Source organism: Pelodiscus sinensis, chromosome 25, assembly GCF_052426305.1.
Source record: "Pelodiscus sinensis isolate ZL-2025 chromosome 25, ASM5242630v1, whole genome shotgun sequence".
NCBI classification, from domain to species: Eukaryota; Metazoa; Chordata; order Testudines; family Trionychidae; genus Pelodiscus; species Pelodiscus sinensis.
The window spans coordinates 963,674-988,436 of record NC_143076.1 but is presented as its reverse complement, the minus strand read 5'-3'; the positions used below and the strand labels follow the sequence as shown (position 1 = coordinate 988,436).

Genomic DNA, 24,763 nt, shown 5'->3' with positions numbered 1-24,763 from the left:
GACTCGCAGGGATGTTGTGGGCTCTGGAACAAGGTGGGTGAGGCAGCAAAGCCTTTTGCCAGCAGGGGAATTAGCTCAAGTGGTAGAGCGCTCGCTTAGCATGCGAGAGACAGTGGGATCGATGCCCACATTCTCCAATTACAGCTCTATCCTTTAATTTCAGTGGCCCCATCCCTCTTCTTACCTTCTCTCCCAAAGAGACAGACCCCCCAGTGGCAAAGCAGAGAGGGGAGATATCCAACTCACCAGCCCATCAGGCTCTGTGGTGCAATGGAAAGCATTTTGGACTTCGAAGCTGTAGTGGTTAATGTGAGTCCAGCTAGACATTCAAAGATTGTGGGTTCAAGTCCCACCAGAGTCACTTTAGCTGCTTCCTAATTTCCAGGATGCAGCTTTTACAGACCAGTCAATCCTTAGGCTGACACTGGGGTGGGCTGGCATCCAGGCAATTCCCAGCAGACCCCAGTAAGGGTGGAGGGAAGGGCTGGTCCTTGGGGTTAGGGCTGGGGGTTGTTCTGAAAGGACCATTTTGTCCCTCCCTGTCTCCTACTAGTGCTGAGCAACACTCAGGCTGTGACACGGCTGCCAAACATCCTGGACAGTTAATAATGAGCCAGACGGGTTTGTTGGCAGCTCAGTGTGCGGAGCCTTAGATGAAACATTTAAAGGTCCCTGGTTCAATCCCAGGCTTTGGCATGTCTCTCGGTGCAGCAGGGCCCTCTCTGCTCCCCTTGTCATGCTCGTGCCCTGTGACATCCCCTCATCCATCCTTGCAGCAGCCCATCTTTGCTTCTAAACCTCCCTCAGAGTGGCTGCTTCTGCTTCCTTGGCTAAAGTCCCTCCCCCTGTGCGTGTGGCTGGCAGGGATTGCTACAGGGATCCATTTACATGTAGCTTCACTGAAACCCCCCTCATTGGCCTGCGCCCAGGTCAGTCCATGTGTGTTAAAGGGCCTCAGGGAGCACAGAGCAGAGGGATCCCCTCGACACACACACACAGTCCCAGCCCCAAGCCTCCCCCATATCCCAGATCCTGTGCCCTGACTTCTCTACCCTCCCACATCCTCACCCCTGCCCTGAGCCCCCCCCCACTCTCACACACTCCCCAAATCCCTGCCCTGAGCCTCCCACACTCCACATTTTAATTTCTTACAGGTACTGTCCTATCACAACCCCTCCCCCCACTTCCTGCCTTGAGCCTCCCCCTCCCTCCTGCCCAGCCCAAGGGGTGGTGCCCAATAGAACAGTCCCTGTAAGAAATGTGTCACTTTCACCCTGGGAGCAGCTCAGCCATGCAAAGGGGCTGCCTGGGGCAGGACATTAGCCCTGGAGGGCAGGGGTGGGTGTGGCAGTGACATCACAAGGGCCTTTTGCAGCCCCTCAGCTTATTGGCTAAAGGAGGTTGGGAGGTGATGACCTCACAGAGAGTCTATGACAATGGCCAGGTGGGACAGGCTGCAGGGCAGGGGCCATCTCAGAATCCCCCCCTCCCCCCATGGCTTTGCTGCAGGGAGTCTCCTTGAGAGTTGCCCTTGAGGCCTTTTCGGAGCCTTCTCCTTTCCCACGACTAACTGACCTAGAAGGCCGACGTCTCTGTGGAGAAGGGAAGAGCCTCCGAGAAGGCCTCTGTAAATGCAGCAGGGGAATTAGCTCAAGTGGTAGAGCGCTTGCTTCGCATGTGAGAGGTAGTGGGATCGATACCCACATTCTCCAATGAGGGGAGAAATTTTCAATTTTTCTTTTTACCAGCAGAGCCAGCCAGGGGGCTAAGTGGCTCCAGTAGCTCCCCCCCCCCTGGCCCCCACTTCCTACTTGCTCTCCCCAAAAGCCAGCCACGTTGGGGCAGAGAGCTGCTGGACACCAGCCCTCCTGGGCCAGACAGTGGCAGGAGCACTGGAGGCAGGTTTCAGGTGGGGCAGAATTAGCTCCATTGGAAAAGTGCTGCCTTTGCGCATGAGAGGTAGCAGGATTCACTCCCATCTTCTCCCACCTGCTTGCTGGTGCTGAGGGGCCGGCCCCTTTCCTGCTGCCCTAACTCTTATTCCCACAATGCGCTTTGTGCAGGGGCCGCTGGTCTTTCTGCCAAGGTGCGTGGCTGGGAGCCAGGACTCAGGACCCTTCCTAAAATATACAAATCCCCGCCCCCCACGACCCTCTGTTCCACTCACACTGTCTGGCTGCTGCCCACATGGAGCTCAGGGGCCAGGTGGGTGACTTGCCTTGCAGCTGTGACAGCATCAGACCCCTGCCACCCGCCTGCTCAGTGTGGAGACCAAGCCCAAGGGTGGCACCTGGGATGTGAGTTACACAAAAGCCTCTTGTCTCTTGTTCCTTGTCCAATTCCCAACATTGACTCCAGAGGGCAATTTCTGTGGGGGTGTAGCTCAGTGGTAGAGTGTTTGACTGCAGATCAAGTGGTCCTTGGTTCAAATCCACGTGCCCCCTTACAAAATTTCCTTCTAGTGGAAATATTTTCTTTTCCAGTTCCATCACACTCTGGCTTTACATTGCTTGAGGTTCTTGACATTAATAAGAACCCTTAATGCAGAGCTACTCAACTTTGGAAGCCCTGGTGGCCACAATGAATGGCACTTAACCAGCATGGACAGGGCAGGTGTCCCTAGCTGGTGTATTCTAGAAGCTGGGAATGGGTGACGGGAGGGATCACTTAACAAATGTCTGTCCTGAGGATTCCCACTGGGCAATGAGATTGGCTGCTGTTGTGAGACAGGATCCTGGGCTAGTTGGGCAAGTGGCATGGCCCAGTTTGGCTGTTCTGATGTTCTGTTTGGTTTCTGTTCTTGTCCCCTCTGGGCAATAGAGAACGAACCCACATACCAAAGGGGACAGAAAGTGGCCTGTGAGAGGCTAGTGTAGGTAAGGAAAGAGCCTTGTTTATGTGTCCCTGATGGTCTAGTGGTTAGGATTCAGCACTTTCACTTCTGAGGCCTGGGTTCAATTCCCAGTCAGGGAAACCAGCCTCAGTTTTCACCTGACATCTGCCAAGTCATTCATCTTACCTAATTGTTACAGCAGCTGTGACCCAAGAGGTTCACTCAGGGCCCCTTTCCCACCTCTCCCTCACTGCCAAGACAGCACCTGCCATTTTCACAAGCCCTTCAGAAGGGGCAGAGCTGGGTGACTCAAACTGCCCCTCCCCTCTCCCATGTGGGCAGCCCTGCAGGAAGCTCTGTGGCACACACAGCACTAGCCCAGCGCAGTGTCAGGTCGGCACAAGATCCATTGGTTCAGTTTGGCTGTTGAAGGAGACAACCCAGAACTGGCTCCAGCCCCCACTCAGTAACCTGGGGAAATGACCCACCAGGCCTGGGCCCCTCAGAGAGGCAACGATTCCCCACTGGCCAGGGCAGAGCCTCCCTCTGACTCAGTCATGGAGCCTTCTCCCCCTGGACCTGCCTCCCCTTCACTCAGCTCTCACTGCTCGGTGCTGCCAGGGAGGGGCCTCACTGCGAGAGCCGCCTGGGCAGGTTCCTGCCACAGAGACACGTCCCAGAGCAGGACGGATGCTCAGACCGACACTGAGTGTTGCTCAGCGCTGGGGTGAGACAGGGAAGGACAAAAGGGTCTAACGGCGCCTGCAGCCTTTCAGAACAGCCCCCGGCCCCACCCCAAGTACCAACCCTGCTCAGGATCCCTAAGGGCACTGACACAGACTCCCTGGCACAGGACAATCCCAGGCCTCGGTTCTGCCAGCCAGCGGTTTACCCTCTTCTGTTTCCTGTCAGCTCCCTAAAACACCTCACAACGGTAGATGAGGGTGAGTAGGAATATACCCAGCTGGGCTGTAGAGCGGCTGTTAGGTGGGGAAAGAGAGGTGCTCCCGCCGCCTCCCCGAGCAACTCACACATTTAAGAAAACTGCAGGTGAACATTTTTACACACTTGTCATGATGGCCAAGTGGTCTAAGGCGCCAGACTCCAGGTTATGTCTTTCCCTCAGTTGGGTGTTCTGGTCTCTGAATGGAGGTGTGGGTTCAAATCCCACTCCTGACATGTCTTCCTTTTTATATCTAGAGAAGTGACCTCATTTCAATGACTCCCCTGACATTGCAGGAGCCCTTGCTCAGCATTTCTCTGAGGCTGCATCTACACAGCAGCGTTCCTTGGGCATAACGGCCATTACACTGCAATAACAATGGGAGCGTCTACACAGCGATTCCATTATTTCGACTTCTGTAACGCTCCATCCAGACCAGTGGCCTGAGGATCCAGGAGGTTTCCAGGCTGCAGACAGACAAGCCCACAGGCAAAGACAAAGTGGAGTCATTGGGTCTTCAGCCCAGCAGGGTCTCTGTGTGGCTCCCAGACCTTTTGTTTCCCGTTTCCAGGGGCCCAGATTCAGCAACACTCACAGACCCCACAGCAGGGGGCTGGTTTGATGCTTCACCCCTTGGCCCAGCAACGAGCCCCCAAACTTCCCCTGTTCTAAGAGCCTGGTTTGCTGTGAATTTTGTGTGGCAGGAGACATCAGGCCTGGGCATTGGGATTATCTGCCAGTTCCTCTGGCCCTGGGCTTTGCCGTCTTTACATCTGTGATGGCCGAGTGGTCAAGCTGTTGGACTAGAAATCCAATAGGGTTTCCCTGAAAAAGTTCTAAGCCTGCTCATAGCGAGGCCTGTGCTTTGGTCAGTCCCCCTGCTAGTGTAACTCTTCTGCCAGGTAGTGCTGGCAGCAGCCAGGGCTGGGTTTGATGTCTAGGGGTTTCTCTTCATTCATCTCACACAAAACTGGCTTGAGCCCCCACCCAGCAGCCTGGGAAATCCACCCGGGCACCTCGGGGAGGCGATGCTTCCCCACTTGCCAGCACAGAGTCTGAATGTAGAATAGAAACTTTGAATGAAAGAGGGTGAGAAGTAACGTGGCATTCGCCTGGGAAAATACCACAAGCAGGGCTCAGAACCAACCCACAAATAAGTCTCGGCTCAAGTGGCTTGAGCAGTGTCCTTTGCCAGCAATGTAAGTCCAGCAATGTACGTGTCCCATTCACATGCCCAAACTTTCTCTGTACCCCACTCACAGTTGCTGCCCTTGCTCAGGGCAGATAAGAGCTCAGGCGTGATTTTCAGAGTTTACCTCCCACTCTTGGAGGGAGTGGGCATAGGAGGCATCTCACCCACTCCGCTGGCCACCTGCCACTGCTCCTACAGGCCATCCACCAACTACCTGCTCTTGCCCCTACCCTTCATCCTGCTGGCTGCTTGCTCCTGCCAGCTGCTGCTTCTATGATCGTGATCGGTCTGGCTCTGGGCTAACCCCAGTGATTTCTACTCTTTGTCAGTTTCCTTGGTGATTTCAGCTCTTGGCCCTCCACGTAGGCTGGACAAAAGTTTCCAGCCCCCACTGGAATAATATTTCAAAATAACAAAGAGATTCCTTAAGGAGTCTGTTTTAGGTCTATCCTTAGAATGGGTAGTGGGGGAGGGAGAGACAGAATGAACCCGTCTCATAGCTCATGGCTGGAGGACATGTGGCCTGCTGGTTCACGCTCGTTCCCCCACACCCAGAGTCCACTCCACTTGAGTCTGGAAGGGGAAGGCTCGTCCATCCCAGACTTTTTTCAATGACAGTGTCTCTCCTGCAAGCACTGGTGTCATATTTTACAATTCCTACAGTTAGAGATAAAATGGTTTGTGATCCCACAACAGCCAAATTAGTTACAATACTCCACATTCCATTCTCACAACCGATCCTCCATCAAGCCCATAGCACTGGCTGAACTGGATTTACATAGCCACAGCCCGGATTCCTTTCCCAGCCCAGAATGAGCTGCATTTCCATATCAACAGTTGATTATCTTGCAGGGCTACACAACTGAAGGAGTGTCCCCACAGCTAGGACTGCTCTCCCCTTTCAGCTGGCTGTATTGGAAACAGTGTTTGAGACCCTGTTTACTTCTGCAGTGCAGATATACCCTGAGTGAGTGGGGATGATACAGGACGAGCAGCTCAAACAGGCCAAAGGGTTGGCCAGGGGCAGGACATGAGCCCTGCAAGGCAGCAGTGACATCATAAGCGCCTTGTGCAGCACCTCAGCTCATTGGTTGGGAAGCAGTGACCTCACAGAGGGTCCAAGGCAACAGCCAGGTGAGACAGGGGCAATCTGAGAATACACAGTACAGGGTGTTTGAGCTGCTCCCCATGAAAAGCGGTGAGAGGGGGCCCTTGGCTGTGGGACCCACTTGTGCCTGTTGCTCAGGATTAAATAAGATCTCCCCCAGGAGGTTGCCTGTTCTCTTTCCACCTTGCATTGGCTGGGAATCAAATCAAGCCAGGGGCAGCAAACGCTAGGCACTGTCAGTGTCTGGGCCACAGATAAAGACCCTGTTGGAGCTGTGGTCCCAGGAGGAGTCTCTGCAGTCCATGCAGAGGAATGTGGACATTTATGGCCGAATGGCCAATTGTCTTACACAGAAAAGCCACCTCCTTCCTACCCCCACATCCTAGACCAAGTCAGAGCCAAGGCCAAGGAATTGCAGCAGGGGTATGTGAAGGAAGCTCACTGTGAAATCAGACCAGAGACGGACACTGTCAGTAAACACTCATATCAGAAAAGCTCCTCTGGATGCTGGGCCCACCAGAGCCGTGTGCCGCTGCCATTTGCCTGCTCCGTGGACGTCTTCCCATTGCAGAGCGCGCGCCGAGCCAGACTGTGACTAGACAGCCCGTCTCTGGGCACCCAGGGGCTACGTCGACACTGCAGGCTTCTTGCTCAAGAATGGCCGTTCTTGCGCATAAACATGAGGAGCATCTACATTGCACACAAGTTCTTAAGCAACTAAATTTACAGCAAAACATAGGAAAAGAGGGCTTCTTTGGCAAGAGTTAGTCCTCTCCCCATGAGGAATAAACCCTCTTGTGCAAGAGCTCTTGCACAAAAATGTAGTATGAACGGGCAACAGGCTTTTTTTGTGCAAGAAATCCCTATGGCTAAAATGGCCATCAGAGATTTCTTGCACAAGAGAGCCTGCACACTGCCACGGACATTCTTGCAGAAAAGCACATGGCAGTGTGGACGTGCTCTTGCACAAGTCATTTTGCGCAAGAACTCTTGCACAAAACAGTTCTTGTGTAAGAAGCCTGAGGGGTAGATGTAGCCAGGGGGTGTTTGGGTTTGTTACCAGCACTGAGCTTTGTACAACAGCCCAGGAAACATTGTGAAAAGCCAAAACCTTCCTGCCCTGGGTGTCCCTGGCCAGCCAGCAAGAGGCACAAAGGTTTCTGCTAGTGCTGGCTTTGGGTAGGTTGAAACAAACCCTTGCAGATGAGATGGCCGAGTGGTTAAGGGGATGGACTGCTAATCTGTTGTGCTCTGCACGCATGGGTTCAAATCCCATTCTCATTGGGATCCTGCAACCCTTCCTCTTGCTTCTCCCAGATCTCTCTTCAGTTCAGTGCCAGCCCCTCCTGCAACCCTGCAGGTCCTTGTGATGTCACTGCTGCCTTGCAGGCTCATGTCCTGCCCCAGGCCAGCCCCTTGGCATGTGTGAGCTGCTCCTCCTCTTCCCCCATCACTCAGGGCTGGCTCTAGGGCTCAAGCAGGGAACATCAGAGGCTGCTCAGGGGGCCACATTGCTAGGCCAGGGGCCCTCCTGTGGGGCTGCTGTACAGACACAGCCATAGAATCTCAGGAGGCTGCAGCGGTGGGAGACACTTCCCTGGTTTCAAGAGGGAGACAGGACTTCCAGGCCCATGTCTCTGAGCCAGCTACAGATTGAGGGCATGTGCACCTGTTTTTGTGTGAGCCCCTATGGTGCCCATTGGCTCATGCTGGGGGGTGGAGGGTCCCCAGGCCCCATAGCTCCTCCTGGGGAGGGGTAGAGGAACCCCTGGTCCAGTATTTCCTTCTGTGGAGAAGTAGAGGGACCCCATCCCCTATAGCTTCTGCCGGGGGGGACCCTGACCCCTCATCTCCTGACGCTGTTTCAGTTTTTCCCTGGTGGATGCTCCAGACATGAGGGATGCCAGCGCACTGGCCCAGCCTGGGCCGGCAGTGATGGTTTTTACACATGCAGGGAAATGCCCCGGCTTCTCCCCCTCACTGAGCTGCTGCCTCTCCGGGAGGTGGATGAACTGCGGGTGCGGGACAGCTCCCTGCCAGCAGGGACAGCAGCCAAGGCACCAAATATCGCTGGGTCTGCAGCCAGTGTTGGGAACTGGGCAGGGAACAGGAGGCTTTTGTGTCACACACGCCTCAGGTAGGACGGACCCTCACTGAGCCCAGACTGTGACTGGTCCTAGCCAGGAATGTGTCTGGGGCTGGTTTGTGACACTCTAAGGCCGTGTCTACACTGGGCGTAAGAGCGACGCTGCCGCGGTCGATGTTCCGGGCTCTAGGGAAGACCGGCTGATTGGAACTGAGCTGTGCAGAGTCTTGTAAAGGGAACCGCAACTTCTCTGGAGATTTGCTGAGTTTTATATGAGGGTTTATCAGAAGGGACGTTGTGGGCTCTGGAACAAGGTGGGTGAGGGCAGGAAAACTGCACCCAGGTGGGGGAATTAGCTCAAGTGGTAGAGCGCTTGCTTTGCATGTGAGAGGCAGTGGGATCGATACCCACATTCTCCAGTGATAGTCATTTGCTCCTTTTTATCACACACAGAGTGAGCCAGGGGCTAAGTGCTTCCAGGGGCTCCTTCCCTCTTCCCATAAGGCAACGGGCTGGTTTCCGCAGTGCATGGGGTGTCCCGTTTGCCTCACAGGGAGCAGTTCCCAGGCTAAACGTCAGGCAGGCAAAGTCCAGCCTGTAACACCCAGTGGAGGGGATTCGCCTGCCAGGGGAGGGCAGGAACAGACCAGCCCTTGGGAGCTTGGTTGCCAGCTGCTTAGCACATCTGGACACAGAAGAATCCCAAGACTTGGTTCTGCCAGGCTCCAGTTTCCCCTCTTCTGTTTCTTTTCAGCTCCCTGCAAACTGCCTCCCAGCTGTGGGTGAGGCTGAGTGTGTGTCCATCTCCGCCTCAGGCCAAGTGTTCGCATGTTTCATATCGAAGGAAACTCCTCCTCCCTTTTTTCCTGCCTACCTTTCCTGAACAATCTGAACCCTTCTGTGTGAAAATTCCAGTCCTGTATTATCCCACCAAGCCCCTGTGATACCAACTTCTTCCTGCTCATTACCCATAGTCCTGTGTGTCTGTACCAGCATCTAAGACACAGATTAGATTTTGCTTCCCAGTGGTCCCTTGTCCCTCCTTTATCTCTGCAGTTACAGCCCCTGCTCCCTCCCATTTCTGGCCCATCCCCCAGGTGTCCATGTTGTTCACTTACCTGTGGGCTTTGGGCACCTGCCCCCATCAAACCTAGTTTAAAGCCTCCTCACTAGGTTAGCCAGTCTGCACCCAAATACTCTTCCCTTCCTCCACAGGTGAACCCCGTCCCTGCTGAGCAGCCCTTCCTGCAACAGCATCCCATGGGCAAGGAAGCCAAAGCCCCCTGCCCACAGAGCTGTAGCTTTCTGTGCCCAGGGTTCCAGATACCACCTGGGCTCGATGGCTGGAGGGAAGTGGGGAATGGCTGCACTTTGGGAGTCAAAAGAGTTGTCTGGAAACATAAAGAGCCATTTTAAAGAGAGTTTGGAGGTGGGCACCATGGCTTAGCTGGCTAAAGCACCTGCCTTATAAACAGGAGATCCTGGGTTCAACTCCCAGTGGTGCCTTGTTGTGCCTTGTTGTAACCTTTGCTCACATTTACTTATGCCCTTCTGGAACACAGAAGAGGCCTCCCCTGGCCACCCATGGAACTGCTGGTTCAGGAAAAGGCTGATTGGGGAGGAGTGTTGGGAAGAAGGAAACCACAAGCCTGGAGTGAATGCAGAGGCTGCTGTGCCTGGCACCGGCAAGGCAGGGCTCTGACTGCAATTGCTGGGATAGGAGAGCCAGCGCCAAGTGCCCTTTTGATTCCCTGCAGGGTGTTAGCACCTAGAGAGCAACCTCTGCAGCCATATAGAGTGAGGATATGTGGGCATCAGGTGTTTCTTTCTTTTGGTTTCCTTCTTTCTAACACTGCTTTTACCTTTTTACTCAGGATCTGTGCACACCCTGATCAGCCCCCCCCCTGCTGGCTCATTCTCTCCCCCTCCCTGCGCTTTTTTCCTGGCACCACCAGCCCTGCTTTCACCAGCCAGTAACACCCCCCCCCCCATAGTTTAGACTTACTGAACAGCTACAGGCCTTCCAATGGGGTTATAGGAAAACCACATGGTCACCCAGCACATTTCCAGGGTAGCAACATCAGGATCCATGAGCACAGACAAAGGAAGGTAAATGCAACTGTGAAGGGACTCGAACCCTCCATCTTCTGATCCGAAGTCAGACGCCTTATCCATTAGGCCACACAGTCTTGACTTACAGAAGATTGGACTTCTTGCAATGTGTGGGTAGGGAAAAGTCTCCCTAGTCCAGTGGTCCCCAACGTTTTGGGGCTGCCGGGTGCCTGGGGGCGGGGCCGCTCACGTACCACACGTCCGGGGGGGGGGACCGCTCATGGGCCACATGCCTGGATGCGGGGCCAAGCATGTGCCACGCTCTCGGGGCTGGCACCGGCGTGTGCCACAACCCCGGGGCAGGGCCGCCCATGTTCCTGGGCCTGGCACCTGCCACACGCCCAGGAGTGGAGCCAGCCCAGATTGCTCCCCGGGCGCACATAAATGGCCCAGCGGGCACCATTCTCTGAAGAACAGTTGTGTGTTTTTGTGGTATAGTGGTTATCACATGCAAAAGGTTCCTGGTTCAAAACCAGGCACAAACACAGGGTCTTCTCTTATTGCTGCTCCCCTGGGTGCCCGGGTAAGTGCAGCTCCTCCTGCCTGGGATAAGCCCAACTCCCATGCAACAGAGGGGGGTGACATCAGCTGAGAATGCCCCTTGGTGGCAGCCTGGGGAAGCCAGAGGGGTCAGGCCAGGCACCTGATGGACACTTGTGTCTCAGCCTCCCCTGCCCTCGGAAGCAGGTGTATGGGGCCAGCTCCTCCTGCTGCTTCCCTTGTGTGACTTGCCCAAGGAGGAAGTGAGGCAGGAATGGGGCAGAGGAGGGAGGCCAAGCTGAGTGGGGCAGGACAAAAGCTCAACAACTCAGTGGGACTCAGTAGGGTGAGCAGAGACCCCCCCCTTGTTCTGCCAAAGCCTGTGGGTGGGGCTGGCTGTGGGGAGGCAGAGCCCTGTGCCTGTCTCAGGGCATCCCCCAGGAGCCTCCTTGCAGCCCAGGAGAAGAAGGGGGCTCTGGGTGGAAGGAAAACAAGCAAAGCTGGTCCCAGTGGGCCTGGGCCAGGGCTCCAGTTTGACCCAGCTGAGTCACAGGTGCCTTGTGTAGGTCCCATGGTCTAAGAGGCAGCACTAAGGACTCTGAGTCAACCCTCTATCTATGCTGCACCTACACTTGAAATAAGATGTTACATCAGGGCTCTGTACACTACAGAGACAACGGTTTAGTCCAGAGAACACAGCTGCTGAATTTTTTTCAGAAGAGCAGACGTGCGTTTTTAGTGCCTCTGTGAACCTCATTTTATGAAGAAGAAGGGATGTTACAAAAAAAGTTTTTTTTCCCACATCTCGCCCAGTGTAAACAGGCCAAATGTTGGAAAAGCTTCTTCCAGAAAAAGCTATGCAAACTTAGGGTTCACGATTTACCTAGCTTCTTCAGAAGAACAGTGTAGTGTAGACATAGCTTGAGTGATGCACAGCACTGGTAGGTGACATGGAGGGACAAAAGGGTCTGGTGGCACCTGCAGCCTTTCAGAGCAGCCCTTGCCTCCCCCCTCGCTGGGGTCTCCTGGGAACTGTCTGGACTAAAGCCCATCCTGCTGTCAGCCTAAGGATTTCCTGTTCTGAAAAAGCTGCTCTGGAAATGAGGAAGCAGCTAAAGTGACACTGGCAGGATTTGAACCCAAAACCTTTGAATGACTGACACATGTTGAGCACTAACGATTAGAAGTCCAACAAACTTTCTGGTACAAGAGCCTCTTCCACAACAATAGAAGCTCATTAGATATGCAAATGAGGCTCACCCACTCCCTTGGCCACTAGCTACTGCTTCTACCGGCCGCCCACCTGCCAGCCAGCCACTCCCTCCAGCCACCCCATCCATGCTGCTGTGGGTGCCAGTGTCTCACCACACTGTGAAATCAGACGAGAGATGGACACTGTCAGTAAACACTCATATCGGAAACGCTCCTCTGGATGCTGGGCCCCCCAGAGCCTGCTCCGTGGACGTCTTCCCATTGCAGAGCGCGCGCCGAGCCAGACTGTGACTAGACAGCCCCTCTCTGGGCACCTAGGGGCTTCCTCTACACTGCAGGCTTCTTGCTCAAGAATGGCCGTTCTTGTGCAAAAACTTGAGGAACATCTACACTGCATGCGCGTTCTTGAGCAATTAAATTTATGGCAAAATGTAGGAAAAGAGGGCTTGCTGGGCAAGAGTTATTCCTCTCCCCATGAGGAATAAACTCTCTTGTGCAAGAACTCGTGCACAAGAAGGTAGTATGAATGTGCAACAGGGTTTTTTTGTGCAAGAAATCCCTCTGGCTAAAATGGCCATCAGAGATTTCTTGCACAAGAGAGTGTGCACACTGCCACGGACATTCTTGCGCAAAAGCACATGGCAGTGTGGACATGCTATTGCACAAAATATTTTGTGCAAGAACTCTTGCACAAAACAGTTCTTGTGTAAGAAGCCTGAGGGGTAGAAGTAGCCAGGGGGTGTTTGGGTTTGTTACCAGCACTGAGCTTTGTACAACAGCCCAGGGAACATTGTGAAAAGCCAAAACCTTCCCGCCCTGGGTGTCCTTGGCCAGCCAGCGAGTGGCACAAAGGTTCCTGGCAGTGATGGCTTTGGGTAATTGGTGACAAATCCCAGCAGCTCAGGTGAGGTGGCCGGGTGGTTAAGGTGATGGACTGCTAATCCATTGTGTTCTGCATGCATGGGTTCAAATCCCATCCTCATTGAATGTTTGTAGCCCTTCCTCTTGCTTCTCCCAGATCTCTCTTCAGTTCAGTGCCAGCCCCTCCTGTAACCCTGCCTGTCCCAGCCCTTCCCACTGCAGCCTGGGAAAAGGGGAAATCTCCACAGAGACACTCCCAGCTGGGACCCTCAATCCCTTCTGCCCTCAAGGGGAAACCTCACAAAGGAGATTCCAGGCAGCCAGGCCATGGGGGTCTCTGAGATGCCCCAGCCCTGCAGCCTGTCCCACCTGGCTGTTGCCATGGACCCTCTGTGAGGTCACTGCCTCCCAGCCAATGAGCTGAGGTGCTGCACAAGGCCCTTGTGATGTCACTGCTGCCTCCCAGGGCTAATGTCCTGCCCCTGACCAGCCCCTTGGCATGTGTGAGCTGCTCCCCCTCTGCCCCCGTCACTCAGGGCTGGTTCTGGGGCTCAAGCAGGGAACATCAGAGGCTGCTCAGGGGGCCACATGCCCTCAAGGTCACCTTTTAAATGTCAGGGCAAGCCAGGATCTATCCCGTCCCTTCCCCAAGACCCCAACCCTTTGCTGAGCCCCTGCCCTCCCCAAACCTTTGCATGGACTATCCATTGCTAGTGGACACTCATCACTAATGACATAATTACAGCTGGGGAGAACAGTTTAATTTAAATTATTACATACATTAAGCATTCGAACTGTCTCATGTTAGTTGATCAAATTTCATTTTAAATAAAGGAAAACATTACGGCCAGCACAAAAATTTTCGGTGTTGCTTTATGTGTGGCAGGGGTGGGGAACCTTTTTTGGTTGGAGCCACTGACCCACCGAAAAATCAGGGGCCACAAAAGTGAGAAACAAAAAAAACTCTTCAAAAGGCCCTCAGCAGTTCCATGGGTGGCCAGGGGAGGCCTCTTCTGTGCCCCAGAAGGGCATAAGTAAATGTGAGCAAAGGCTGCAACAAGGCACTCCCAGTAATTTAACCCAGGATCTCCTGTTTAGTAGGCAAGTGCTTTAGGCAGCTAAGCTATGGTGCCCTATTCAGAGCCACCTGTAAACTGTTCTACTGTACGGCCCCAGACAACACCATTGTCTCGCAAAGTTCGGCCATTCCCCATTTCCCTCCTGCCTTCCCACCCTGGCGGTGTCTGGCTCCCTGGGCACAGAAGGTTATAGCTCAGTGGGCAGAAGCTCTAGCATACACATCTCCCCCAGCTGGCATTGTAGAGTTGCCTTTGTAGGGTTTTGGGTGGGACAAATGCAGCAAACTTTGATTATCTGGCTTGTAAACCCCTTGGTGTCAGGGTTTAGGTTGGAGTCCCAGGTAGGAGCCCGGCCTCCTTCAGTTTGGTCTCTTCCTGAGGGCACAAAACTGACAACAGAGAATTCCTTTGCCCTGCAGCAATCTCTGTTGGCCAAAGGGTTAGCAACCGAATATTTGCCCAAGTTTAAGTGCAGCAGCAGAAGAGGGCATTAAGCATCTTTCTGTGGTGTGGTGTAGTGGTTAGCACATTTGCCTAACATACGGCAGGTCCCTGCTTCAAAGCCTCACACAAACATGGTGTCTTGTCTTATTGCTGTTCCCCTTAATGCTCACAAGGCAGTTACAGGGCCTGTTCTCTGGTGCACTGGTGGATGGAATGTGTGCTGGCTTTCAGGAGCATGTGGGAGACAGCTAAACAGGTTAGGCTGAGATGGGAGGCACTGGGGCTGAGACTTCTCAGTGGTGCCTTGCCTGGGACCAGGTCGCTGCAGACACACAGGGTGTGTCTAGACTACCTAGTTTTGTCGACAAAAGTGGACTTTTGTCAACAAAACTATACCAGCGTCTACACTACCGCTGAGTTCTGTAGACATAACGTCGACAGAACTCAGCAGTTTTGTCGACGCTGGTATACCTCATTTTACGAGGCATAACACCTTCTGTCGGCAGAACTCTGTCGACAGAAGGTGTTATTGCCTGTAACGTTGCGTCCAGACTACGGAGTTCTGTCGACAAAGCAGCTTGCTTTGTCGACAGAACTCAATGTGTCTGGACGCTCTTTGTCGACAGAAGTTTTGTCGACAAAATGCGGTAGTCTAGACGTACCCACAGTCCAGGGCCCACCCTGGAAGTACCACTTCTGTGGCTTTGCAACTTTGGGGCAGTGTGGGAGTCCCCTTTGCTGCAAGGGGACATAAATCCACATAACGTCCCGCCTCATGCCGACCCCAGCCATCCCATCAACTTCCTTTGACACCCTCTCTTGTTCCTGCTCCCTCTATCCTGGCCAGACACCCAACCTTGCTCCTTCATCCACCTTCCTTCTGCTCCCTTTCTCCTGGTCACACACGGCTCCTTGTTGCTTCTCAAGCTAGGCCCTGCAAGGAGCCACCAGGCAGGAACCTGCCCTTGGAGCTCGGCTTGCACCGGAACCGGCAGTTTCCCACCACGTCTCCCTTGAGAAGAGGTGACTTGTTCTCCTTCCTTCTTACCTTACATCTCTGTTCCCTTCAAAGCTCTCCTCTGCCTCGGGACCCGCCTCCTCAGGGCGCTGCCCCTCTGCCACTGGGCTGGAAGCGGGAGATTCCACAGTCTCTGCACTTGGGCTGAGAAGTCTCACTGGGACTCGTCTGTTGATGGGTTAGTCAGCCCGATGGCCAACTGTACGGCCCCAGACAACACCATTGTCTCGCAAAGTTCGGCAAGAAGAATTTTTTTCTCCTACTCAAGATCCCGAGTGACAGAATGAAACTGGTAAGTAACCAAATTAAAAATAAACCAAAAGGAAGCATTTTTGCACCAAGTGGAACTCCTTGCCAGAGGATGTTGTGAAGGTGAAATCTATAATGTCCAAAAAAGAAGTGGATAATTTAATGCAGAAAAGGTCAATCAATGCAGAATCTGAGCCCCTGCATCTGGGCAACAGCAAACAAAAGGTCTGGGGGCCACATAGTCTCTCCCTTCGGGGGGGGGCTGTTAGTCTGTAGCTGTGACACATGAAAAACCAACAAATGGTCCTAGAATGATAGAATCCTGCCTTGTGTCCATGTTTGCTGTCCCAGAGAGCTGCCCCATGGCTATCGGATTTTGCCCGGTTTATGTGTATTGGTACCAGAAAACATTAAGGGTTTGTATTCTTTTAAAGCAGGCACATACAACAGAAATCCAGGATGCAATAGAACTGGAGAGGTAACTGTTTCTATTGAAGGGAGATTTCCCAAGGGGGCACTTGGGTTTGAACCAAAGATCACGTGATCTGCACTCAAACACTCTACCACTGAGCTATACCCCCACACAAAACACATGCCTGCAGCCCATGTTACGCAGTGGGCAGGGAACAAGAGGCTTTTGTGTGACACATCTGAGGTGGGACAGACCCCTCACTGACCCCAGATTATGATGGACCCTAACAAGGAATTTGTCCTGAACACAGCAGAGCTCGGTCAGGACAGAGGTTCTGTCCACACAGAAAAGTTATTTTAGAATAATGGCCGTTTAGAATAACAATGCCAAAGTCTGTGCAGCAATTCCGTTAATGGGAAATAATCTGAAGTAACAGACGGGTTATTCCAACTTCTGCAAACCTCACTCTACGAGGAATAACGCCTGTTCCCAATTAGCTATTTCAGAATAATGCGCGTGGAGATGCTCCACTTCCGCTATTTCAAAATGCCCCATCCCTAGGCCCATTCTAAGTTATTTCTCCCAGGGCTCTAAATCAGTAGCTCATCTGCATTAGGGGAGCCTGACTCGGACTATTCTGAGGTTTCCCTGCAGTGTAGACGTGCTGGTTCGAAATAAGCTATTTTGGAATCACTATTCGAGACCAGCTTATTCCAAAATCAATGTGCCGTGTAGACGTAGCCAGAGAGTCCTGAGAGGTGAAGCTGTTGGTGGGAAGCCAGGAGAGGAGAGGCCAGTCTGAGACCTGAGTGTCCCAGGTCCCCACCAAAAGCTGTATATGTAAGTCCCATGGTGTAAGGGGCAGGACTTGCAATCTGAGTTCAAGTCTCTGTGGGACCTGCTGGGCTGGTTGCTGTGAGCTCCTCGTGCTCTGTGGGTTTTACATTCCTTGTGCTGAGGTTCCCCAGGGGCAGTTTTACTCCTGTGCTGGGTGTCTGAGGCCCAATGGAGCTTGGTCCCCAGACTGATCAGACTTGTGCTCAGGTGCCTGATGCTCTCCCAGCTGTAGGGCAGGTCACCTGCTCAGCCCACGCTGGAGGCAGCCAGACAGTGTGAGCTGAACAGAGGGTTTGGGTGGGGAGGAGGGTTGTATATTGGGGGAAGGGTCCTGAGTCCTTGCTCCCAGCCACGTGCCTTGGCACAAAGACCAATGGTCCCTGCACAAAGTGCATTGTGGGAATAAGAGTTGGGGCGGCAGGAAAGGGGCCGGCCCCTCAGCACCAGTGAGAAGGCAGGAGAAGATGGGAGTAAATCCTGTTACCTCTCGTGTGCAAAGGGAGCACTAGCCCCTCTCCCATCACTCCACCAGGCCCAGCAGCTCCGTGCCCCACTGGGTGGGGTTTTTCAGAGACCAGGGAGGAAGAGGGAGGGGTCTCTGGATGCTCAGAGCCCCCGACTCTGCCTGTGAGAAGAAGGAAGGAGAACACCACAGACACTGAGGAATGTGGCTATTGGTCCCACTGCCTCTCACGTGCTAAGCGAGGGCTCTGCCACCGGAGCTAATTCCCCCGGCTCTGAGCAGTTTTCCTGCCCCACCCACCACGGGTGGGCTACACGGGGCCAAATATCGGAAAAATCTCTTCCTCAAAAAGGATCAGCAGATTTGCATTTTTTCTGCAGGAGGGGATGTTGGGGAGAGCACAGTCTAGGTGTAGTCTAGACTCAGAGGCGATGGGACAGAGTTTCATGTAATAATGACAGGGGTGCAGAAAGCAAGAAGAATTTTTTTTCTCCAACTCAAGATCTTGGGTGACAGAATGAAACTGGTAAGTAGCCAAATTAAAAATAAATTAAAAAGAAGCATTTTTGCACCCAGTGGAACTCCTTGCCACAGGATGTTGTGAAGGTGAAATCTACATGAAGGTCCAAAACAGAACTCGATAATTTAATGCAGGGAAGGTCAATCAGTGGCATTTAACCAGGATGGACAGGGCAGGTGTCCCTAGCTGGTGTATTCTAGAAGCTAGGAATGGGCAACAAGAGGGATCACTTAACAATTGTCTGTCCCGAGGATTCCCACTGGGCAATGAAATTGGCTGCTGTTGTGAGACAGGATCCTGGGCTAGTTGGGCAAGTGGCATGGCCCAGTCTGGCTGTTCTGATGTTCTGTTTGGTTTCTGTTCTTGTCCCCTCTGGGCAATAGAGAACAAACCCACATACCAAAGGGGACAGAAAGTGGCCTGTGAGAGGCTAGTGCAGGTAAGGAAAGACCCCATGTGCAGGTGTCCCTGACGGTCTAGTGGTTAGTATTCAGCACTTTCACTGCTGAGGCCTGGGTTCAATTCCCAGTCAGGGAAACCAGCCTCAGTTTTCATATGACAACTGCCTGCTCATTCATCTTACCTCATTGTTACAGCAGCTGTGACCCGAGAGGTTCACTCAGGGCCCCTTTCCCACCTCTCCCTCACTGCCAAGACAGCACCTGCCATTTTCACAAGCCCTTCAGAAGGGACAGAGCTGGTGACTCAAACTGCCCCTCCCCTCTCCCATGTGGGCAGCCCTGCAGGAAGCTCTGTGGCACACACAGCACTAGCCCAGCGCAGTGTCAGGTCGGCACAAGATCCATTGGTTCAGTTTGGTTGTTGAAGGCGACAACCCAGAACTGGCTCCAGCCCCCACTCAGTAACCTGGGGAAATGACCCACCAGGCCTGGGCCCCTCGGAGAGGCAACGATTCCCCACTGGCCAGGGCAGAGCCTCCCTCTGACACAGTCATGGAGCCTTCTCCCCCTGGTCCTGCCTCCCCCTTCACTCAGCTCTCACTGCTCGGTGCTGCCAGGGAGGGGCCTCACTGCGAGAGCCGCGTGGGCAGGTTCCTGCCACAGAGACACGTCCCAGAGCAGGACGGATGCTCAGACCGACACTGAGTGTTGCTCAGCGCTGGGGTGAGACAGGGAAGGACAAAAGGGTCTAACGGCGCCTGCAGCCTTTCAGAACAGCCCCCGGCCCCACCCCCACGTACCAGCCTTTCCCTCCACCTTTGCTGGGTTCTGCTGGGAACTGTCTTGACTCAGGCCTCCCCAGTGACAGCCTAAGGCTGGCCAGGGCTCATTAAGGAGCTGTGGGGCTGGGTGGGGAAAGCACGGAGGGCTGGCTACAAATGGAGTAGCGGTTCGCATGGCAGCCGGCCAAGGAGTTAGGCTGGGTTTGTGGATGTTCTTTACTGCTCCCGTCTCTGTTCTCTGACTCGCCCCTTTCCCGACCCCTGGCCCTGCCCGGCTCTGACTCCTGCCTGGCTGCCTCCCGCATGAGCTGAGCTCAGGGGCTGGGCTGGTGACCTGCTCCACTGACACCTCCCGTCAGTCTGCTCTGTCACTCAGGGAGCAGCTGAGCAATTGTCCCCTTGAGTGGCATTCTCAGCCAGCCAATCAGCTTTGTGAGGAGTTCATGGAGGCGGGGCAAAGAGATCTCTTGTTAGGCCAGCAAGGAAGCAGCCAAGGCCCCACCCCCAGGGAGCCGGCTGGAGACCATGTGGAGGGAGCCGCTGCCTCTCCCCTGTGTAGCCGGCACTTTCCCAGGGGGGAAACTCTGCTCCCTGGGGCCTGTCTCCATCGCTTCTGTCACCGCCAGGTAATGGGAGAGTGCGTGGACTCCCCAAGGGGCGCACGGTGAGAGACAGGGGGCTGGCGGCTCAGGGAGGGGCGGTCCCAGGAGGCAGAGGGCACCTGTGACTCTCGGCTGGCAGCTGACACTCTGCTCCTCGCTTCCCTCCCGCTGCTTCACCTCTCAGGGCTTTTTTCTCCTTCCCTGTCCATAGCAGGCAGCTACACAAAGGCAAGTCACCAAACCAGACACCCCTGTGGCCAGCATGGGGCTTGCACCCACGTCCTGGGTGTTATTAGCATCAAGCTCTAAACAGCTGAGCCAGCAGCCCACGAGGGGCCCTTTGGGAAAGACCCCACAGGCAGCTGCAGGGACGTCTCTGCCGCTGCCACGAGCTCGTCTCTGATGGGGCCACGGGCGACTCACTGAGATGTGGGCTGGCTAGTGCAGAAGTCAGAGGAGCAGGAGCCTGGGTGGGTTCAGGGGGGCCTTGAGCAGGAGCAGGTTCGGGGGAGGGGCTGCTGGGCTACTGAAGCAGGTGACCAGTGGTTGGCAGCAGCTCTGTGGGCTGGGCACAGGGTCCCAGTCTCCTGGACATACGGAGCCTTGGGGCAGCCACTGCAGCAGCAGGAATTTGGACATCAGGTCACCCCATTGGGGACAATGGAGGGAAGAGAAGAGTTTTGCCTACTCTTGGAGAAAGCCAGCCAGGTCAAGGCCCTTTTAGCTACTGGGTCTGTGCAGGCTGGAGCCTCCTCCTACCAATTCTCTGGCCTGAGTCCTGCAAAGCTCTCAGCCTTTTGCCTGTTTCTGCTTCTCTATCCATAGCAGGCAGCTAAAGGAAGGGAAGTCACCAAACCAAACACCCCTGTGGCCAGCATGGGGTTTGAACCCATGACCTTGGCGCTATTAGCGCCACACTCTAAAGCATGTGTTTGACAGGGACAGAAGTAGTCACCACAACAAACAACAGTGTGGCTAATATGGCACTTGAACCTGTGACCTTGGCATTATTAGCACCACACGCTAACCAACTGAGCTAGCCAGCCTTCGAGAGTTGCGCTCACAAATGGCCCTTTCAGAAAGGCACCTCCAGCAGCTGACGGGATGTTTCTGCAGCTGCTGAGGGATCCTCTCTGACAGGTCCACTAGCGACTCACTGTGATGTGGCTCACTACCCCAGCTGGTTTGAGGTTTGGTCATGGTGGCTGGCGGCCGGCATGGCGCGCTGAGACCCAGGGCAAAGAGGTCGTCAGAATCTCTTGCTGCCAGCACCTTGCCTCCCAGCCTCTTCCCTGTCAGCAGCAGCCGCAGCCCCTTTCAGCCAGTGGGTCAGCCTGTGAAGAGAGGCAGGAATGGGGCCAAGTAGCGAGTCAGGCTGAGGGGGGCAGGCAAAGCTCATCTTGCCTTGCAGGGCCACTAGCAACAGCTTTTCTCTTGTGTGCTGCTGAGGAGAAAAATGCCGAGAGAGAGACAAGAAAGACCAATTTAGAAAAGTGTTTAGAGGGGGGTGCCTGTTAGTGCCAGGGGAGCAAGAGGCAGAGCCTGGCAGCTGCTGGGGACCACACAAGAGAAAGCAGCCAGCTCCAGGCAGGTTAAGTTTTAGGGCCCAGCCCATCTCAGCCAGGCAGACCATAGCATCAGACTGAGCTCCAGGGGGCATCTGACACCCAGCAGGAGGCACAGAACTCTTTCTCTGGGGAGCCTGTAAACAAGGAGCCCAAAGCTCATAGAGTGGGAGGGTTTTGCAGTAACCAGCCCAGCCCCAGCAAGTCCCACTGAGATTTGAACTCAGCTCACAGGATTCAGAGTCCTAAGTGCTGCCCCTTACACCATGGTACCTACAGGAGCCAGCAGTGACTCAATTAGGCTGAACTGGAGCCGCAGCTCATGCCCACTGGGACCAGCTTTGCTTGTTTTCCTTCCGCCCAGAGCCCCCTTCTTCTCCTGAGCTGCAAGGAGCATCCCTGGGACGCCCTGAGACAGACACAGGGCTCTGCCTCCCCATTATCAGCCCCACCCAACCCAACCGGCTTTGGCAAAACAAAGGGGGGGGAGGGGCTAGCTAGACGACTCCCTTCTTACACACTTCAAAATGTCCATCCTTCAATAGGCCAAGACTGTGTGACCTAAAAGCTAAGGCCTCTGAGTCCCTTTGCAGTTGTGTTGACTGTGCTTGTGGGCCCTGGTATCTTATACTTGGAAAGGTTCTGTAACAATATGGATCCATAGGAAGCCTCTAGCTATTCAGCAGATATAAACTAAAACCTTCTGCAGGCAGAGTGGCAGCAATTAACTGTTGAGCCAGGGCTTGCATTCCATCTAAATGGCATTTCAATAGGGTCATGCTAGGCTGTGAGAAGGGGGTTGGATCCTAATGACACCCACTGTCGACAAGTAAAAAACAGATCTCAGGGTGGGTGGAGAAAACTTAGTTAACAGCATTTGTCTGGCAAAAAACTGCTTAGCAATAGTTGTGTTTGTGCAGTCGGCATTCTTTGATTATCATCCTCACTTTCCTATTGTTTGTCTGTGTGATCACTGCCTGGTTTGTAACTGTTTCTGTCTGCTGTATCATTAATTTTGCTGGGGGAAAATCAACAAAGGCGGTGAAGTATGATTGGTTAGGTAAATCATAATAGTATGTTATCTTTGGTTAGTAAAATTATACTAAAATAATTGGTTAAACAGGACTAAATTTTCACTATATAAACTGGGTCCAAGAAGGAGACCAGGGAGAAGAAGGAAAAGGGGAAAAGAGAAGAGGAAGAAGGAGGGAAAGGGAAAGGAAGGAAGAAGACCAAGAAGAAGGAGGGAAGACCTGGAAGCAGAACTTACCTCCGTGGCAGCCTCAGACCAGAGCAGCCAGGACCCCTCTGCATGATGGTTGAAATGGTTTGCTGTGTGAATTCTGTGGCAGGTGATGTCAGGCCTGGGCACTGAGATTATTTACCAGTTTCCCTGAGTTACTAGCACACAGAGCTGTGATGGCCGAGTGGTTAAGGCGTTGGACTTGAAATCCACTAAGGTTTCCCTGTGCAGGTTCAAATCCTGCTCACAGCGAGGCCTGTGTTTTGACCACACCCCTTCCTAGGCCAGCAAGATACCCAAACTCTGAGACCCCTGAGAAGAACGTGCCTGTCCCATCAGAAGGGACACCTGGGCTATGTCTACACTTGCAGCTCCTTGCATGAGTAATATGCAAATGAGGCTAAGTGTGGAATATTGATGAGCCTCATTTGCATAGCTAATGAGCCACCATTTTTTTCCAAAGAGACTCTTGCACAAGAAGGAGCTTCTACACTGACCCTTCTTGCACAAGAATAACCCTCTTGCGCAATGCCGTTACACCTATTACTTTTCACTAAACACTGTTATCAGACTACCCGGTGCACATTCCTACCTTCCTTTGTGCACATAACATACATGGGGCTCTAATTACTGGCCACCTGCCTTTCACACAGATCATTGATCCTTGTGACTTTCAGGTACATTGACAGGGCAGCTGTTTGAACATGGGGGCTACGTCTAGACTGGCCACATAAGACAGAATAGGCATGCAAAGCAGGCAAGTCAGAATAGGAAATCCGCGGGGGATTTAAATATATCCCGCGAGATTTAAATAAACATGTCCGCCGCTTTTTTTCCGGGTTGGGGAAAAGCCGGAAAAGAATGTCTAGACTGGCGCGATCCTCCGGAATAAAGCCCTTTTCCGGAGGATCTCTTATTCCTACTGGTCTGGCAAAGGTTTGTGAATGGTTTGTCTGTCGATGGTATAAACACAAAGGCTGGAAACACTGGCCTGATCCCTGGGGGCTGGCCGAATGCAAGGCAGGGAAAACACTGGGTGAAGGGGGGGGGGGGTATTTTCCCCACCAGGCTTTTGTCCCTCGGAATCCCTGGGGATGTTGGGTTTTGTCTTGTTTGGTTTCCCTTTTCCCTGCTTCCCTCCTCACTGGGGGGGAGGGGGTGGCTCTCTCACCCTCTTGGTGGGAAGCCCTGGTACAGGGATGGGATGGGCAGATGCTCTGAGAGCGAATCCCTGGGCTGTTTGGGGAGAGAACTTTCTCATGTCTACTTTCCCCAATGCCACCAGGTTGGCCAAGCGGTTAAGGTGTTGGACTTAGGATCCAATGGGCATTTGTCTCTGTGGGTTCAAACCCCACTCCTGATAGCTTTCCTTCTTTGGCGAGACACTGACCTGGATGGTGTTTAGTCCTGCTGTGAGGTGGGGGTGGGGACTGGACTTTGTCTCTGAAGGTCCCATGGGCTATATCTGCACCAGCAGGTTCTTGTGCAAGAGCACATGCATGCTGCTGTATGTGAGCTGTGCTTCTGTGCAAGAGCATCCATGGCAGTGTGGACACTCTCTTGTGCAAGAAACCCCTGTCCTGAGCTCTTGTGCAAGAAGACTAACACCTGCTAGAAAAGAGAAGAGCTCTTGCACAAGAAGCCCTTTCTTACTACACTTTACTATAAAACTTCTTGCACAAGAGCAAGTGGGCAGTGTGGCCCTTCTTGTGCAATAACCCACCAGTGTGGACACAGTGTTCCAGTTCTAGTCCCAGTTCTGATTGGCTGAGCAGAGGCCAGTCACAGGGAGGAGACTCAGGACTTCCTTGTTCTCCTTAAGTCCCAGCAAATGAGCCAGAACCAATCGTCTGCTCGGGGAATTGTTCTGCTTCTTGCCAGTGCTTGTCTCTGAGCAGCTCCTGAGTCTCTCTGTGTCCCGGTGCTTCTAACCCACTGGCTGAGCCATCCCTAGGCTGGGCTGTGGGGCTGTAGCGCCTTTGAAACACTTTATATGGATCTGTCAGGGTCTGATCTGAGGGTGAGCTTCAGCATCAGGCTTCTGGGTCCTGTTCTTCAATCCCCACCCCACTCAGCTGCCCACCCCCAGCCTCTTCCAGCACAGCCTGCCCCACCCCCTCCCCACAGGGCTTCTACAGGGGCCTCTGTCCCAGGGGGAATGGGGAGCCCCTGCCCCTGGCACCCACCCACCGTGCTGCTGCTCCCACCAGAGCAGAGGATTCACCCGGCACAAGTAAGTGCCTCTGCCCCCCCTGACCCCGGCTGTTGGGTTCCCTCCTGTTTAGCTGCCTGGCCCCAGGTAAGGTCACGTGAGACCTTTC

At 53.8% G+C, this 24,763-nt stretch overlaps 1 protein-coding gene and 9 non-coding genes across 10 annotated transcripts in view; 7 read left to right on the top strand and 3 right to left on the bottom strand.

The window, feature by feature from the left end:
- The window catches only part of LOC142826104 (uncharacterized), a 284,204-nt gene that overhangs the window by 77,464 nt on the left and 181,977 nt on the right, over positions 1-24,763 (bottom strand).
- On the top strand, positions 65-137 carry TRNAA-AGC (transfer RNA alanine (anticodon AGC)). The gene has a single exon. It is a non-coding gene; the product is annotated as a tRNA-Ala (tRNA).
- TRNAR-UCG (transfer RNA arginine (anticodon UCG)) lies at positions 257-361 on the top strand. The gene is made up of 2 exons: positions 257-293; positions 326-361. It is a non-coding gene; the product is annotated as a tRNA-Arg (tRNA).
- On the top strand, positions 2,373-2,444 carry TRNAC-GCA (transfer RNA cysteine (anticodon GCA)). The gene has a single exon. It is a non-coding gene; the product is annotated as a tRNA-Cys (tRNA).
- On the top strand, positions 2,902-2,973 carry TRNAE-UUC (transfer RNA glutamic acid (anticodon UUC)). Its single transcript has one exon. It is a non-coding gene; the product is annotated as a tRNA-Glu (tRNA).
- TRNAT-UGU (transfer RNA threonine (anticodon UGU)) lies at positions 9,595-9,668 on the top strand. Its single transcript has one exon. It is a non-coding gene; the product is annotated as a tRNA-Ile (tRNA).
- TRNAR-UCG (transfer RNA arginine (anticodon UCG)) lies at positions 10,279-10,351 on the bottom strand. Its single transcript has one exon. It is a non-coding gene; the product is annotated as a tRNA-Arg (tRNA).
- On the bottom strand, positions 16,127-16,198 carry TRNAC-GCA (transfer RNA cysteine (anticodon GCA)). The gene has a single exon. It is a non-coding gene; the product is annotated as a tRNA-Cys (tRNA).
- On the top strand, positions 18,315-18,386 carry TRNAE-UUC (transfer RNA glutamic acid (anticodon UUC)). Its single transcript has one exon. It is a non-coding gene; the product is annotated as a tRNA-Glu (tRNA).
- Positions 22,613-22,694, top strand: TRNAS-UGA (transfer RNA serine (anticodon UGA)). Its single transcript has one exon. It is a non-coding gene; the product is annotated as a tRNA-Ser (tRNA).